The sequence below is a fragment of the Chiloscyllium plagiosum genome, unplaced genomic scaffold (assembly GCF_037043375.1).
Source record: "Chiloscyllium plagiosum isolate Xiang-an unplaced genomic scaffold, Cpla_swu_hap1 HiC_scaffold_47, whole genome shotgun sequence".
NCBI classification, from domain to species: Eukaryota; Metazoa; Chordata; class Chondrichthyes; order Orectolobiformes; family Hemiscylliidae; genus Chiloscyllium; species Chiloscyllium plagiosum.
In genome coordinates, this window is record NW_028270185.1 from 24,681,428 (window position 1) to 24,699,024 (window position 17,597).

A 17,597-nucleotide genomic window follows, 5' to 3' on the forward strand; every position below is an offset into this window, starting at 1 on the left:
TTCGTCATGTTAAGCGGAAAAATAAGGAATAACAGTAAAAGTTGCACAGTGTTTCTGAAGTGCACTCCCTGTGAAGGCTCAATCACCTTTGCTTTGGCCCGCTGTTTGGGAATCTGTCTCCCTGCTCTTGATGCTCCAGGTGCCAGGGGTGGGGCATGTCTCCCTCATTGACACTCCGTGCTTGCTCTGACCATGTTAGGCTCGTGCCCACAGCCACATCCACACCCCAGATGGACATCCGCCAGCACTCAGGACCCACGGCCGCTAGCACACTTCCAACAATGCATCACCACTGCTGCCTCTCGACAGAGCTCCGGAAGGGAAGTTAAATATATACTAGGTGAGAGAAGCAAAAGGAATATGAGCAGCCTGGAGCAGACGGGAAGTATGTGCCAGTTACATAATCTTGGATAACTTGTTCACTCTCTCCCTCACACTGCCCGCTCCCACACTCTCTCTCCCTCAAACTCCCGCTCCCACTCTCTCTCTCCCTCACACTGCCCGCTCCCACTCTCTCACTCCCTCACACTGCCCGCTCCCACTCTCTCTCTCCCTCACACTGCTGGCTCCCACTCTCTCACTCCCTCACAATGCCCGCTCCCACTCTCTCTCCCTCACACTGCCCGCTCCCACTCTCTCTCTCCCTCACACTGCCCGCTCCCACTCTCTCTCTCCCTCACACTGCCCGCTCCCACTCTCTCTCTCTCTCAACACTGCCGGCTTCCTCTCTCTATCTCTCAAACACTGCCGGCTTCCACTATCTCTCTCCCTCACTCTGCCCGCCCCCACTCTCTCTCTACCTCAGACTGCCAGCTCCCACCCTCTCTCTCTCCCTCAGACTGCCCGCTCCCACTCTCTCTCTCACTGCCCGCTCCCACTCTCCCTCTCTCCCGCACACTGCCTGTTCCCACTCTCTCTCCCTCACACTGCTGGCTCCCACACTCTCTCTCCCTCAAACTGCCAGCTCCCACACTCTCTCTCCCTCAAACTGCCAGCTCCCACTCTCTCTCCCTCACACTGCCAGCTCCCACTCTCTCTCCTTCAGTTTTTCAGCTTCCACTCTCTCTCCCTCACACTGCACAGTCCCACCCTCTCTCTCCCTCACACTGCCAGCTCCCACTCTCTCTCCTTCAGTTTTTCAGCTTCCACTCTCTCTCTCTCACACTGCCCGCTCCCACCCCCTCTCTCCCTCACCCTGCCAGCTCCCACTCTCTCTATACCTCACCTGCCGGCTCCCACCCTCTCTCTCCCTCACACTGCCCGCTCACACTCTCTCTCCCTGACCCGGCCGGCTCCCACTCTCTCTCTCTCACACTGCCGGCTCCTACTCTCTCTCCCTCACACTGCCAGCTCCCATTCTCTCCCTCACACTGCCGGCTCCCACATTCTCTCTCTCCATACTACCGGCTCCCAATCTCTCACTCTCCCTCACACTGCTGGCTCCCACTCTCTATCTCACTCCACACTGCCCGCTCCCAATCTCTCTCCCGCACACTGCCCACTCCCACACTCTCTCCCTCACATTGCCGGCTCCACTCTCTCTCCCTCACACTGCTCGCTCCCACCCTCTTTCTCCCTCACTCTGCCAGCTCCCAACCTCTCTCCCTCACACTGCCACTCCCACTCTCTCTCCCTCACACTGCCCGCTCCGAATCTCTCTCGCCCTCACTCTGCCCGTTCTCACTCTCTCTCTCTCCTTCACACTGCCAGCTCCCACTCTCTGTCCCTCACTTTGCCGGTTCCCAATCTCTCTCTTCCTCACTCTGCCCGTTCTCACTCTCTCTCTCTCCCTCACACTGCCAGCTCCCACTCTCTGTCCCTCACTTTGCTGGCTCCCAATCTCTCTCTCCCTCACTCTGCCCGTTCTCACTCTCTCTCTCCCTCACACTGCACGCTCCCACTTTCTCTCTCTCCCGCACACTAGCGGCTCCCACTCTCTCTCCCCCACATTGCCCGCTCTCACCCTCTCTTTCTCTCTCACACTGCAAGCTCCCACTCTCTCTCTCCCTAACACTGCCCGCTCCCACTCTCTCTCTTTCACACTGCCCCCTGCCACTCACTCTCTCCCTCACACTGCCCACTAACACGCTCTCTCTCTCCCTTACACAGCTAGCTCCCAATCTCTCTCTCCCTCACACTGCCAGATCCCACTCTCTCTCCCTCACACTGCCCGCTCCCACTCTCTCTCTCTCCCTCACACTAGCGGCTCCCACTCTCTCTCCCCCACATTGCCCGCTCTCACCCTCTCTTTCTCTCTCACACTGCGTGTTCCCACTCTCTCTCTCCCTAACACTGCCCGCTCCCACTCTCTCTCTCCCTCACACTGCCGGCTCCCACTCTCTCTCTCCCTAACACTGCCCGCTCCCACTCTCTCTCTTTCACACTGCCCCCTGCCACTCACTCTCTCCCTCACACTGCCTGCTAACACGCTCTCTCTCTCCCTTACACAGCTAGCTCCCAATCTCTCTCTCCCTCACACTGCCGGCTCCCACTCTCTCTCTCCCTCACACTGCCCGCTCCCACTCTCTCTCCCTCACACTGCCGTTTCCCACTCTCTCTCCTTCACACTGCCGGCTCCCAGTCACTCTCCCTCACACTGCCAGCTCCTAATCTCTTCCCCACATTCTGCCGGCTCCCATTCTCTCTTTCCCTCACACTGCCCGCTCGCACTCCATCTCCCTCACACTGCTTGTTCCCACTCTCTCTCTCCCTCACACTGCCCCCTGCCACTCACTCTCTCCCTCACACTGCCCGCTAACCCGCTCTCTCTCTCCCTTAGACAGCTGGTTCCCACTCTCTCTCTCCCTCACACTGCCGTGTCCCACTCCCTCTCCCTCACACTGCCGGCTCCCACTCTCTCTCCCTCACACTGCCCGCTCCCACTCCCTCCATCGCACTGCCAGCTCCTAATCTCTCTCCCACACTCAGCCGGCTCCCATTCTCTCTCTCCTTCACACTGCCCGCTCGTACTCCATCTCCCTCACACTGCCTGTTCCAATTCTCTCTCTCCCTCACAGTCCCGGCTCCCACTCTCTCTCTCTCTCAAACTGCCTGCTCCCACTCTCTCTCTCCCTCACACTGCTGGGTCCCACCCTCTCTCTCCCTCACACTGCCCGCTTCGACCCACTCTCTCCCTCACCCTGCGAGCTCCCAATCTCTCTCCTTCACTTTATCGTCTCTCACTCTCTCTCCCTCACACTGCCCGCTCCCACTCTCTCCCTCGCACTGCTGGCTCCCACTCTCTCTCCCCCATACTGCCCGCTCCCACCCTCGCTCTCTCCCTCACACTGCCAGCTCCCACTCACCCTCCTTCACTTTCTCGGCTCCCACTCGCTCTCCCTCACACGGTCGGCTCCTACTCTCTCTCTCTCCCTCACTCTGCCGGCTCCCACTCTCTCTCCCTCACACTGCCAGCTCCCACTCACCCTCCTTCACTTTCTCGGCTCCCCCTCGCTCTCCCTCACACGGTCGGCTCCTACTCTCTCTCTCTCCCTCACTCTGCCGGCTCCCACTCTCTCTCCCTCACACTGCCGGCTCCCACTCTAACTCCCTCACACTGCCCGCTCCCACTCTCTCTCCCTCACACTGCCGTGTCCCACTCTCTCTCCTTCACACTGCCGGCTCCCATTCTCTCTCTCCCTCACACTGCCCGCTCGCACTCCATATCCCTCACACTGCGTGTTCCCACTCTCTCTCTCCCTCACACTGCCGGCTCCTACTCTCTCTCTCTCTCACACTGCCGGCTCCCACTCTCTCTCTCCCGAACACTGCCCGCTCCCACTCTCTCTCCTTCACACTGCCCCCTGCCACTTACTCTCTCCCTCACACTGCCCGCTAACCCACTCTCTCTCTCCCTTAGACATCTGGCTCCCACTCTCTCTCTCCCTCACACTGCCCGGTCTCACTCTCTCTCCCTCACACTGCCGGCTCCCACTCTCTCTCCCTCACACTGCCCGCTCCCACCCTCGCTCTCTCCCTCACACTGCCAGCTCCCACTCACCCTCCTTCACTTTCTCGGCTCCCACTCGCTCTCCCTCACACGGTCGGCTCCTACACTCTCTCTCTCCCTCACTCTGCCGGCTCCCACTCTCTCTCCCTCACACTGCCAGCTCCCACTCACCCTCCTTCACTTTCTTGGCTCCCACTCGCTCTCCCTCACACGGTCGGCTCCTACTCTCTCTCTCTCCCTCACTCTGCCGGCTCCCACTCTCTCTCCCTCACTCTGCCGGCTCCCACTCTCTCTCCCTCACACTGCCGGCTCCCACTCTAACTCCCTCACACTGCCCGCTCCCACTCTCTCTCCCTCACACTGCCGTGTCCCACTCTCTCTCCCTCACACTGCCGGCTCCCAGTCTCTCTCCCTCACACTGCCGGCTCCCATTCTCTCTCTCCCTCACACTGCCCGCTCGCACTCCATATCCCTCACACTGCGTGTTCCCACTCTCTCTCTCCCTCACACTGCCGGCTCCTACTCTCTCTCTCTCTCACACTGCCGGCTCCCACTCTCTCTCTCCCGAACACTGCCCGCTCCCAATCTCTCTCCTTCACACTGCCCCCTGCCACTTACTCTCTCCCTCACACTGCCCGCTAACCCACTCTCTCTCTCCCTTAGACATCTGGCTCCCACTCTCTCTCTCCCTCACACTGCCCGGTCTCACTCTCTCTCCCTCACACTGCCGGCTCCCACTCTCTCTCCCTCACACTGCCCGCTCCAACTCTCTCCATCGCACTGCCGGCTCCCACTCTCTCTCCCCCATACTGCCCGCTCTCACCCTCGCTCTCTCCCTCACAATGCCAGCTCCTACTCTCTCTCCTTCACTTTCTCGGCTTCCATTCTCTCTCCCTCACACTGCACGGTCCCACCCTCTCTCTCCCTCACACTGCCAGCTCCTAATCTCTCTCCCACACTCAGCCGGCTCCCATTCGCACTCTCCTTCACACTGCCCGCTCGCACTCCATCTCCCTCACACTGCCTGTTCCAATTCTCTCTCTCCCTCACAATCCCGGCTCCCACTCTCTCTCTCTCAACATGCCGGCTCCCACCCTCTCTCTCCCTCACACTGCCGGCTCCTACTCTCTCTCTCTCACACTGCCGGCTCCCACTCTCTCTCTCCCGAACACTGCCCGCTCCCACTCTCTCTCCTTCACACTGCCCGCTCCCACTCACTCTCTCCCTCACACTGCCCGCTAACCTGCTCTCTCTCTCTCCCTTAGACAGCTGGCTCCCATTCTCTCTCTCCCTCACACTGCCCGGTCCCACTCTCTCTCGCTCCCTCACACTGCCCGGTCCCACTCTCTCTCCCTCACACTGCCGGCTCCCACACTCTCTCCCTCACACTGCCCGCTCCCACTCTCTCCATCGCACTGCCGGCTCCCACTCTCTCTCCCCCACACTGCCAGCTCCCACTCTCTCTCCTTCACTTTTTCGGCTTCCATTCTCTCTCCCTCACACTGCACGGTCCCACCCTCTCTCTCCCTCACACTGCCAGCTCCTAATCTCTCTCCCACACTCAGCCGGCTCCCATTCTCTTTTTTCCTCACACTGCCCGCTCGCACTCCATCTCCCTCACACTGCCTGTTCCCATTCTCTCTCTCCCTCGCACTGCCGGCTCCCACTCTCTCTCCCCCATACTGCCCGCTCCCACTCTCTCTCTCCCTCACACTGCCTGTTCCCATTCTCTCTCTCCCTCGCACTGCCGGCTCCCACTCTCTCTCCCCCATACTGCCCGCTCCCACCCTCGCTCTCGCCCTCACACTGCCAGCTCCCACTCTCTCTCCTTCACTTTTTCGGCTCCCACTCTCTCTCCCTCACACTGCCAGCTCCTAGTCTGTCTCCCACACTCTGCCAGCTCCCACTCTCTATCTCTCTCACACTGCCCATTCACACTCTCTCTCTCCCTCACACTGTCGGCTCCCACCCTCTCTCTCCCTCACACTGCCCGCTTCCACCCACTCTCTCCCTCACCCTGCTAGCTCCCATTCTCTCTCCTTCACTTTATCGTGTCTCACTCTCTCTCCCTCACACTACCCGCTCCCACTCTCTCCCTTGCACTGCTGGCTCCCACTCTCTCTCCCCCATACTGCCTGCTCCCACCCTCGCTCTCTCCCTCACACTGCCAGCTCCCACTCTCCCTCCTTCACTTTCTCGTCTGCCACTCTCTCTCCCTCACACACTGCCCACTCTAACTTTCTCTCTCCCTCACACTGCCAGCTCCCACTCTCTCTCTCCCTCACACTGCCCGCTCCCACTCTGTCTCTCCCTCACACTGCCGGCTCCCACTCTCTCTCTTCCTCACACTGCCCGCTCCCACACTCTCTCTGCCTCACACTGCCGGCTCCCACTCTCTCTCTCCCTCACACTGCCCGCTCCGACTCTCTTTGTCCTACACACTGCCAGCTCCCAATCTCCCTCCTTCACTTTCTCGTCCCCCACTCTCTCTCCCTCACACACTGCCCGCTCTAACTTTCTCTCTCCCTCACACTGCCAGCTCCCACTCTCTCTCTCCCTCACACTGCCCGCTCCCACTCTGTCTCTCCCTCACACTGCCGGCTCCCACTCTCTCTCTTCCTCACACTGCCCGCTCCCACACTCTCTCTGCCTCACACTGTCCGCTCCCACGCTCTCTCTCCCTCACACTGCCGGCTCCCACTCTCTCTCTCTCTCACACACTACCCGCTCCCACTCTCTCTCCCTCACACTGCCAGCTCCCACTCTCTCTCCTTCAGTTTTTCGGCTTCCACTCTCTCTCTCTCACACTGCCGGCTCCCACTCTCTCTCTCCCTCACACTACCCGCTCCCACTCTCTCTCCCTCACACTGCCAGCTCCCACACTCTCTCTCCCTCACACTACCCGCTCCCAATCTCTCTCCCTCACACTGCCGGCTCCCACTCTCTCTCTCCCTCACACTACCCGCTCCCACTCTCTCTCTCTCCCTCACACTGCCTGCTCGCACTCTCTCTCCCTCACACTGCCAGATCCCACTCTCTCTCCCTCACACTGCCGGCTCGCAGTCTCTCTCCCTCACACTGCCCGCTCCTACACTCTCTCTCCCTCACACTGCTGGCTCCCACTCTATCTCCCTGATACTACCCGCTCCCGCTCTCTTTCCCTCACACTGCCCCCTCCCACTCTTTCTCTCCCTCACACTGCCCGCTACCACCCTCTCTCCCTCACACTGCCCGCTCCCACTCGCCCTCCCTCACACTGCCCGCTCCCACTCTCTCTCTCTCCCTCACACTGCCATCTCACTCTCTCTCTCCCTCTCACTGCCCACTCCCACTCTCCCTCCCTCACACTGCCCGCTCCCAGTCTCTCTCTCTCCCTCACACTGCCCGGTCTCACTCTCTCTCCCTCACACTGCCGGCTCCCACTCTCTCTCCCTCACACTGCCCGCTCCAACTCTCTCCATCGCACTGCCGGCTCCCACTCTCTCTCCCCCATACTGCCCGCTCTCACCCTCGCTCTCTCCCTCACAATGCCAGCTCCTACTCTCTCTCCTTCACTTTCTCGGCTTCCATTCTCTCTCCCTCACACTGCACGGTCCCACCCTCTCTCTCCCTCACACTGCCAGCTCCTAATCTCTCTCCCACACTCAGCCGGCTCCCATTCGCACTCTCCTTCACACTGCCCGCTCGCACTCCATCTCCCTCACACTGCCTGTTCCAATTCTCTCTCTCCCTCACAATCCCGGCTCCCACTCTCTCTCTCTCAACATGCCGGCTCCCACCCTCTCTCTCCCTCACACTGCCGGCTCCTACTCTCTCTCTCTCACACTGCCGGCTCCCACTCTCTCTCTCCCGAACACTGCCCGCTCCCACTCTCTCTCCTTCACACTGCCCGCTCCCACTCACTCTCTCCCTCACACTGCCCGCTAACCTGCTCTCTCTCTCTCCCTTAGACAGCTGGCTCCCATTCTCTCTCTCCCTCACACTGCCCGGTCCCACTCTCTCTCGCTCCCTCACACTGCCCGGTCCCACTCTCTCTCCCTCACACTGCCGGCTCCCACACTCTCTCCCTCACACTGCCCGCTCCCACTCTCTCCATCGCACTGCCGGCTCCCACTCTCTCTCCCCCACACTGCCAGCTCCCACTCTCTCTCCTTCACTTTTTCGGCTTCCATTCTCTCTCCCTCACACTGCACGGTCCCACCCTCTCTCTCCCTCACACTGCCAGCTCCTAATCTCTCTCCCACACTCAGCCGGCTCCCATTCTCTTTTTTCCTCACACTGCCCGCTCGCACTCCATCTCCCTCACACTGCCTGTTCCCATTCTCTCTCTCCCTCGCACTGCCGGCTCCCACTCTCTCTCCCCCATACTGCCCGCTCCCACTCTCTCTCTCCCTCACACTGCCTGTTCCCATTCTCTCTCTCCCTCGCACTGCCGGCTCCCACTCTCTCTCCCCCATACTGCCCGCTCCCACCCTCGCTCTCGCCCTCACACTGCCAGCTCCCACTCTCTCTCCTTCACTTTTTCGGCTCCCACTCTCTCTCCCTCACACTGCCAGCTCCTAGTCTGTCTCCCACACTCTGCCAGCTCCCACTCTCTATCTCTCTCACACTGCCCATTCACACTCTCTCTCTCCCTCACACTGTCGGCTCCCACCCTCTCTCTCCCTCACACTGCCCGCTTCCACCCACTCTCTCCCTCACCCTGCTAGCTCCCATTCTCTCTCCTTCACTTTATCGTGTCTCACTCTCTCTCCCTCACACTACCCGCTCCCACTCTCTCCCTTGCACTGCTGGCTCCCACTCTCTCTCCCCCATACTGCCTGCTCCCACCCTCGCTCTCTCCCTCACACTGCCAGCTCCCACTCTCCCTCCTTCACTTTCTCGTCTGCCACTCTCTCTCCCTCACACACTGCCCACTCTAACTTTCTCTCTCCCTCACACTGCCAGCTCCCACTCTCTCTCTCCCTCACACTGCCCGCTCCCACTCTGTCTCTCCCTCACACTGCCGGCTCCCACTCTCTCTCTTCCTCACACTGCCCGCTCCCACACTCTCTCTGCCTCACACTGCCGGCTCCCACTCTCTCTCTCCCTCACACTGCCCGCTCCGACTCTCTTTGTCCTACACACTGCCAGCTCCCAATCTCCCTCCTTCACTTTCTCGTCCCCCACTCTCTCTCCCTCACACACTGCCCGCTCTAACTTTCTCTCTCCCTCACACTGCCAGCTCCCACTCTCTCTCTCCCTCACACTGCCCGCTCCCACTCTGTCTCTCCCTCACACTGCCGGCTCCCACTCTCTCTCTTCCTCACACTGCCCGCTCCCACACTCTCTCTGCCTCACACTGTCCGCTCCCACGCTCTCTCTCCCTCACACTGCCGGCTCCCACTCTCTCTCTCTCTCACACACTACCCGCTCCCACTCTCTCTCCCTCACACTGCCAGCTCCCACTCTCTCTCCTTCAGTTTTTCGGCTTCCACTCTCTCTCTCTCACACTGCCGGCTCCCACTCTCTCTCTCCCTCACACTACCCGCTCCCACTCTCTCTCCCTCACACTGCCAGCTCCCACACTCTCTCTCCCTCACACTACCCGCTCCCAATCTCTCTCCCTCACACTGCCGGCTCCCACTCTCTCTCTCCCTCACACTACCCGCTCCCACTCTCTCTCTCTCCCTCACACTGCCTGCTCGCACTCTCTCTCCCTCACACTGCCAGATCCCACTCTCTCTCCCTCACACTGCCGGCTCGCAGTCTCTCTCCCTCACACTGCCCGCTCCTACACTCTCTCTCCCTCACACTGCTGGCTCCCACTCTATCTCCCTGATACTACCCGCTCCCGCTCTCTTTCCCTCACACTGCCCCCTCCCACTCTTTCTCTCCCTCACACTGCCCGCTACCACCCTCTCTCCCTCACACTGCCCGCTCCCACTCGCCCTCCCTCACACTGCCCGCTCCCACTCTCTCTCTCTCCCTCACACTGCCATCTCACTCTCTCTCTCCCTCTCACTGCCCACTCCCACTCTCCCTCCCTCACACTGCCCGCTCCCAGTCTCTCTCTCTCCCTCACACTGCCAGCTGCCACTCTCTCTATACCTCACTCTGCCGGCTCCCACCCTCTCCCTTCCTCACACTGCCCGCTCGCACTCTCTCTCCCTCACCCGGCCGGCTACCACTCTCTCTCCCTCACACTACCGGCTCCCACCCTCTCTCCCTCACACTGCCCGCTCCTACACTCTCTCTCCCTCACACTGCCCGCTCCCACTCTCTCTCTCTCCCTCATACTGCCATCTCACACTCTCTCTCTCTCCCTCACACTGCCGGCTCCCACTCGCTCTCCCTCACACTGCCCGCTCCCACTCTCTCTCTCTCTCTCTCACACTGCCGGCTCTGACTCTGTCTCCTCCACGTTGCCCGCTTCCACCCTCTCTCACCCTCACCCTGCCAGCTCCTATTCTCTCTTGATCACCTTTTCAGCTCCCACTCTCACTCCATCACACTGCCAGCTCCTATTCTCTCTCCCTCACACTGCCGGCTCCCACTCTCTCTCTCTCCCTCACACTGCCGGCTCCCACTCTCTCTCTCCTACACTGCTGGCTCCCACTCTCTCTCTCCCTCACACTGCCCGGTCCCACTCTCTCTCGCTCACACTGCCAGATCCCACTCTCTCTTCCTCACACTGATCACTCCCACTCTCTCTCTCTCCCTCACACTGCCCACTCCCACTCTCTCTCTCTCCCTCACTCTGCCGGCTCCCACCCTCTCTCTCCCTCACACTGCCCGCTCGCACTCTCTCTCTCCCTCACACTGCCCGGTCCCACTCTCTCTCGCTCACACTGCCAGATCCCACTCTCTCTTCCTCACACTGATCACTCCCACTCTCTCTCTCTCCCTCACACTGCCCACTCCCACTCTCTCTCTCTCCCTCACTCTGCCGGCTCCCACCCTCTCTCTCCCTCACACTGCCAGCTCCCACTCTCTATACCTCACTCTGCCGGCTCCCACCCTCTCTCTCCCTCACACTCTCTCTCCCTCATCCGGCCGGCTACCACTCTCTCTCTCTCCACTCATACTGCCGGCTCCCATTCTCTCTCCCTCACACTGCCCGCTCCCACTCTCTCTCTCCCTCACACTGCCCGCTCCTACACTCTCTCTCCATCACACTGCCAGCTCCCACTCTCTCTCTCCCTCTCACTGCTGGGTCCCACTCTCTCTCCTTCATTATGCCGGCTCCCAGTCTCTCTCTCCCTCCACACTGCCGGCTCCCACACTCTCTCCCTCACACTGCCCGCTCCCACTCTCCCTCCCTCACACTGCCGGCTCCCAGTCTCTCTCTCTCCCTCACACTGCCAGCTGCCACTCTCTCTATACCTCACTCTGCCGGCTCCCATCCTCTCCCTCCCTCACACTGCCCACTCGCACACTCTCTCCATCATCCGGTCGGCTACCACTCTCTCTCCCTCACACTGCCGGCTCTCACCCTCTCTCCCTCACACTGCACCCTCCCACTCTCTCTCCCTCACACTGCCCCCTCCCACTCTCTCTCTCTCCCTCACACTGCCCGCTCCCACTCTCTTTCTCCCTCACACTGCCCCCTCCCACTCTTTCTCTCCCTCTCACTGCCGGGCCCCACTCTCTCTCCTTCATAATGCCGGCTCCCATTCTCTCTCTCCCTCACACTGCCGACTCCCATTCTCTCCCTCACACTGCGGGCTCCCATTCTCTCCCTCACACTGCCGGCTCCCATTCTCTCCCTCACACTGCCGGCTCCCACAGTCTCTTCCTCCACACTACCGGCTCCCAATCTCTCTCTCTTCCTCACACTGCTGGCTCCCACTCTCTATCTCACTCCACACTGCCCGCTCCCACTCTCTCTCCCTCACATTGCCGGCTCCCAGTCTCTCTCTCTCCATCACACTGCCAGCTCCCACTCTCGCTCTCTCTCTCACTGCCGGGTCCCACTCTCTCCTCTTCATAATGCCGGCACCAGTCTCTCTCTCCCTCCACACTGCCCGCTCCCACTCTCTCTCCCTCACACTGCCGGCTCCCACTCTCTCCCTCACACTGCCGGCTGCCACAGTCTCTCCCTCCACACTACCAGCTCCCAATCTCTCTCTCTCCCTCACACTGCTGGATCCCACTCTATCTCACTCCACACTGCCCGCTCCCAATCTCTCTCCCACACACTGCCCGCTCCCACTCTCTCTCCCTCACATTGCCGGCTCCACTCTCTCCCTCACACTGCTGGCTCCCACTCTCTCTCCCTCACACTGCTCGCTCCCACCTTCTCTCTCCCTCACTCTGCCAGCTCCCACTCTCTCTCCCTCACACTGCCCCCTCCCACTCTCTCTCCCTCACACTGCCCGTTCACACTCTCTCTCTCTCTTACACAGCTGGCTCCCACTCTCTCTCTGCGTCACACTGCCGGCTCCCACTCTCTCTCTCCCTCACTCTGTCCGCTTCCACTCTCTCTCTCCCTCACACTGCCGGCTCCTACTCTCTCTCCCTCACACTGAAGAGTCCCACTCTCTCTCCCTCACACTGCCGGCTCCCACTCTCTCTCCCTCACACTGAAGAGTCCCACTCTCTCTCCCTCACACTGCCGGCTCCTACTCTCTCTCCCTCACACTGAAGAGTCCCACTCTCTCTCCCACACACTGCCGGCTCCTACTCTCTCTCCCTCACACTGAAGTGTTCCACTCTCTCTCCCTCACACTGCCGGCTCCCACTCTCTCTCCCTCACACTGAAGAGTCCCACTCTCTCTCCCTCACACTGCCGGCTCCCACTCTCCGTCTCCCACAAACTGCCGGGTCCCACTCTCTCTCTCTCTCCTAACACTGCCGGCTCCCTCACTCTCTCCCACACACTGCTGGCTCCCATTCTCTCCCTCACACTGCCGGCTCCCACAGTCTCTGCCTCCACACTACCGGCTCCCAATCTCTCTCTCTCCCTCACACTGCTGGATCCCACTCTCTATCTCACTCCACATGGCCCGCTCCCAATCTCTCTCCCACACACTGCCCGCTCCCACTCTCTCTCCCTCACATTGCCGGCTCCACTCTCTCTCCCTCACACTGCCAGCTCCCACTCTCTCTCCCTCACACTGCTCGCTCCCACCCTCTCTCTTCCTCACTCTGCCAGCTCCCGTCCTCTCTCCCTCACACTGCGAGCTCCCACACTCTCTCCCTCACTTTGCCGGCTCCCAATCTCTCTCTCCCTCACTCTGCCCGTTCTCACTTTCTCTCTCCCTCACACTGCCCGCTCCCACTCTCTCTCGACCCCAGATTGCTGGCTCCCACTCTCTCTCCCTCACACTGTCTGCTCCCACTCTCTCTCTCTCCCTCACACTAGCAGCTCCCACTCTCTCTCCCCCACATTGCCCGCTCTCACCCTCTCTTTCTCCCTCACACTGCAAGCTCCCACTCTCTCTCCTTTACTTTTTCGGCTCCAACTCTCTCTCCCTCACACTGCCAGCTCCTATTCTCTCTCCCTCACTATGCCGGCTCCCACTCTCTCTCTCTGTAACACTGCCCGCTAACACGCTCTCTCTCTCCCTTACACTGCCAGCATCCACTCTCTCTCCCTCACACTGCCGGCTCCCACTCTCTCACCCACACACTGCCTGCTCCCACCCTCTCTCTCCCTCACACTGCCGACTACCACTCTCTCTCCCCCACACTGCTCGCTTCCACCCACTCTCTCCCTCACCCTGCTAGCTCCCATTCTCTCTCCTTCACTTTATCGTCTCCCACTCTCTCTCCCTCACATTGCCCGCTCGCACCCTCTCTCTTCCTCATCCTGCCAGCTCCTATTCTGTCTCTCCCTCACAATGCCGGCTCCCACTCTCTCTCTCTCTCCCTCACCCTGCCCACTCCCACTCTCTCTCTCCCTCACACTGCCGGCTCCCACTCTCTCTCTCCCTCACACTGCCGGCTCCCGTCCTCTCTCCCTCACACTGCCAGCTCCCACTCTCTCTCCCTCACTTTGCCGGCTCCCAATCTCTCTCTCCCTCACTCTGCCCGTTCTCACTTTCTCTCTCCCTCACACTGCACGCTCCCACTCTCTCTCTCCCTCACACTGCCGGCTCCCACTCTCTCTCCGTCACTCTGCCGGCTCCCACTCTCTCTCTCTCTCACTGTCTGCTCCCACTCGCTCTCTCCCTCACACTGACAGCTCCCACTCTCTTTCTCCCTCACACTGCCCGCTCCCACTCTCTCTCCCTCCCTCACACTGCCGGTTCCCACTCTCTCTCTGCCTCACACTGCCAGCTCCCACTCTCTCTCTCCCCCTCACGCTGCCGGCTCCCACTCTCTCTCCCTCACTTTGCTGGCTCCCAATCTCTCTCTCCCTCACTCTGCCCGTTCTCACTTTCTCTCTCCCTCACACTGCCTGCTCCCACACTCTCTCTCCCTCACACTGCCGGCTCCCGTCCTCTCTCCCTCACACTGCCAGCTCCCACTCTCTCTCCCTCACTTTGCCGGCTCCCAATCTCTCTCTCCCTCACTCTGCCCGTTCTCACTTTCTCTCTCCCTCACACTGCCTGCTCCCACTCTCTCTCTCCCTCACACTGCCAGCTCCCACTCTCTCTCTCCCTCACTGCCAGCTCCCACTCTCTCTCTCTCCCTCACACTGCCGGCTCCCACTCTCTCTCTCCCTCACACTGCCAGCTCCCACTCTCTCTTTCTCCCTCACACTGCCCGCTCCCACTCTCTCTCCCTCCCTCACACTGCCGGTTCCCACTCTCTCTCTCCCTCACACTGCCAGGTCCCACTCTCGCTCTCTCCCTCACTCTGCCAGCTCCCGTCCTCTCTCCCTCACACTGCCAGCTCCCACTCTCTCTCCCTCACTTTGCCGGCTCCCAATCTCTCTCTCCCTCACTCTGCCCGTTCTCACTTTCTCTCTCCCTCACACTGCCAGCTCCCACTCTCTCTCTCCCTCACACTGCTGTGTCCCACTCTCTCTCCTTCAAACTGCCGGCTCCCACTCTCTCTCTCTCCTTCAAACTGCCGGCTCCCACTCTCTCTCTCTCCCAAAAACTGCTGGCTCCCATTCTCTCTCTCCCTCACACTGCCCGGTCCCACTTTCTCTCCCTCACACTGCCGGGTCCCACTCTCTCTCCTTCACACTAGCGGTTTCCACTCTCTCTCTCCCTCACATTGCCGGCTCCCACTCTCTCTCTCCCTCACACTGCCCGGTCCCACTCTCTCTCTCCCTCACACTGCCCGGTCCCACTCTCTCTCCCTCACACTGCCGGGTCCCACTCTCTCTCTCTCACACTGCCGGGTCACTCTCTCTCTCCCTCACACTGCCGGCTCCCACTCTCTCTCCTCTGCACTGCTCGGCTCGGCTTGCTTTTATTGATCAGTGCATTGACTATAGGGGTTGGGAGGTTACGTAGAGACTGTGGCGGACTTTGGTTGGACCACCATTCGAAGACTGCATTCAGTTCCGTTATCCCTGCTATAGGAAGAATGTTATGAAACTTAAAAGGATTCAGAAACGGTTTACAAGGGTGTTGCCAGGGTTGAAGGGTTTGAACTATAGGGAGGGAATGAATTGTCTGGGGCTATTTTCCCTGGATCATTGGAGGCTGAGGGGTAATGTTATAGAGATGTATAAAATTATGAGGTGCATGGATAGGGTTAAATGCCAATATCTATTTCCCAGGGGTTAGGAGTCCAAAATTAGATGTCATAGGTCCAAGTTTAGAGGGGCCTAAGTTTAAGAGGGATCTCAGTGGCAGTTTTCTTCCTGCCAAGGGTGATGTGTGAATGGAATAAGCTGCCAGACAAAGTGGTGAAAGCGGGCAAAATTACAACATATCTGGATGGGTATATTCATAGGAAGGCTTAGGAGGGATGTGGACCAACTGCTGGTGAATGGGATGAGATTAACTTCGGATATCTGGTTGGAGTGGATGTGTTGAACTGAAGGGTCTGTTTCCGTGCTTTACATCTCTATGACATTATGACTCTATGAAAGCTAGGAAGTGCATGGAGCAGAAGAACTAAGCATTGGCACAGGGTAGAGTCATAGAGTCATAGAGCTGTACAGCATGGGAACAAACCCTTCAGTCCAACCCGGCCATGCCGACCAGATACCCCAACCCAATCTCGTCCCACCTGCCAGCACCCGACCAATAACCCTCCAATCCCTTCCTATTCATATACTCATCCAAATGCCTCTTAAATGTTGTAATTGTACCAGCCAACGCCACTTCCTCTTGCAGCTCATTCCATACACGAACCACCCACTGTGTGAAAAAGTTGCTCCTTAGGTCTCTTTTAAATCTTTTCCCCTCTCACCCTAAACCTATGCCCTCTAGTTCTGGATTCCCGCACCCCAAGGAAAAGACTTTTTCTATTTACCCTATCCATGCCCCTCTTAATTTTGGAAACCTCTATAAGGTCACCCCTCAGCCTCTGACGTTCCAGGGAAAACAGCCCCAGCCTGGTCAACCTCTCCCGATAGTTCAAATCCTCTATCCCTGGCAACAACCTTGTAAATCTTTTCTGAACCCTTTCAAGCTTCACAACATCTTTCCGATAGGAAGGAGACCAGAATTGCACACAATATTCCAACAGTAGCCTAACCAATGTCTTGTACAGCCATAACATGACCTCCCAACTCCTGTACTCAATACTCTGACCAATAGAGGAAAGCACACCAAATGCCTTCTTCACTATCCTATCTACCTGCAACTCCTCTTTCAAGGATCTATGAACCTGCACTCCAAGGTCTCTTTGTTCAGCAGTAGGACATTACCCTTAAGTGTATAAGTCCTGCAAAGATTTGCTTTTCCAAAATGTAGCACCTCACATTTATCTGAATTAAACTCCATCTGCCACTTCTCAGCCCATTGGCCTATCTAGTCAAGATCTTGTTGTAATCTGAGTTAACCCTCTTCGCTGTCCACTACACCTCCAATTTTGGTGTCATCTGCAAACTTACTAACTGTACCTTTTATGCTCACATCCAAATCATTTATATAAATGTTGAAAAGTAGTGGACCCAGCATCGATCCTTGTGATACTCCACTGGTCACAGGCTTCCAGTCTGAAAACCAACTCTCCACCACTACCCTCTGTCTTCTACCTTTGAGCCAGTTCTATATCCACATGGCTAGTTCTCCCTGTATTTCATGAGATCTAACCTTGCTCACCAGTCTCCCATGGGGAACCTTGTCAAACGCCTTACTGAAGTCTATATAGATCACATCTACTGCTCTGCCCTCATCAATCCTCTTCGTTACTTCTTCAAAAAAACTCAGCCAAGGGTAGATCTAATCACTGTTCAACATTTAAACAAATGATCTGCCAACAACCACTTCTCATGGTTTTCTCTCTGCTGATGACTTAGAGTTAAATTGTCATAGACTTGTCCAGCACAGAAGCAGACCCTTCCATTCAACCCATTCACCCTGAACAGATTTCGTCCCTTTTGCCAGCATTTGGCCCCTATCCCTCTAAATCCTTCCTCTTCATATACCCATCCTGATGCTTTTCAAATGCTGCAATTGTGCCAGCCTCCACCACTTCCTCTGGCAGCTTATTCCATGCACGCAACAACCTCTGTGCAAGAAAAGTTGCCCCTTCAGTCCCTCTTAAAATTTCCCATCTCAACTTAAATCTATGCGCTCTAATTTTGAACTTC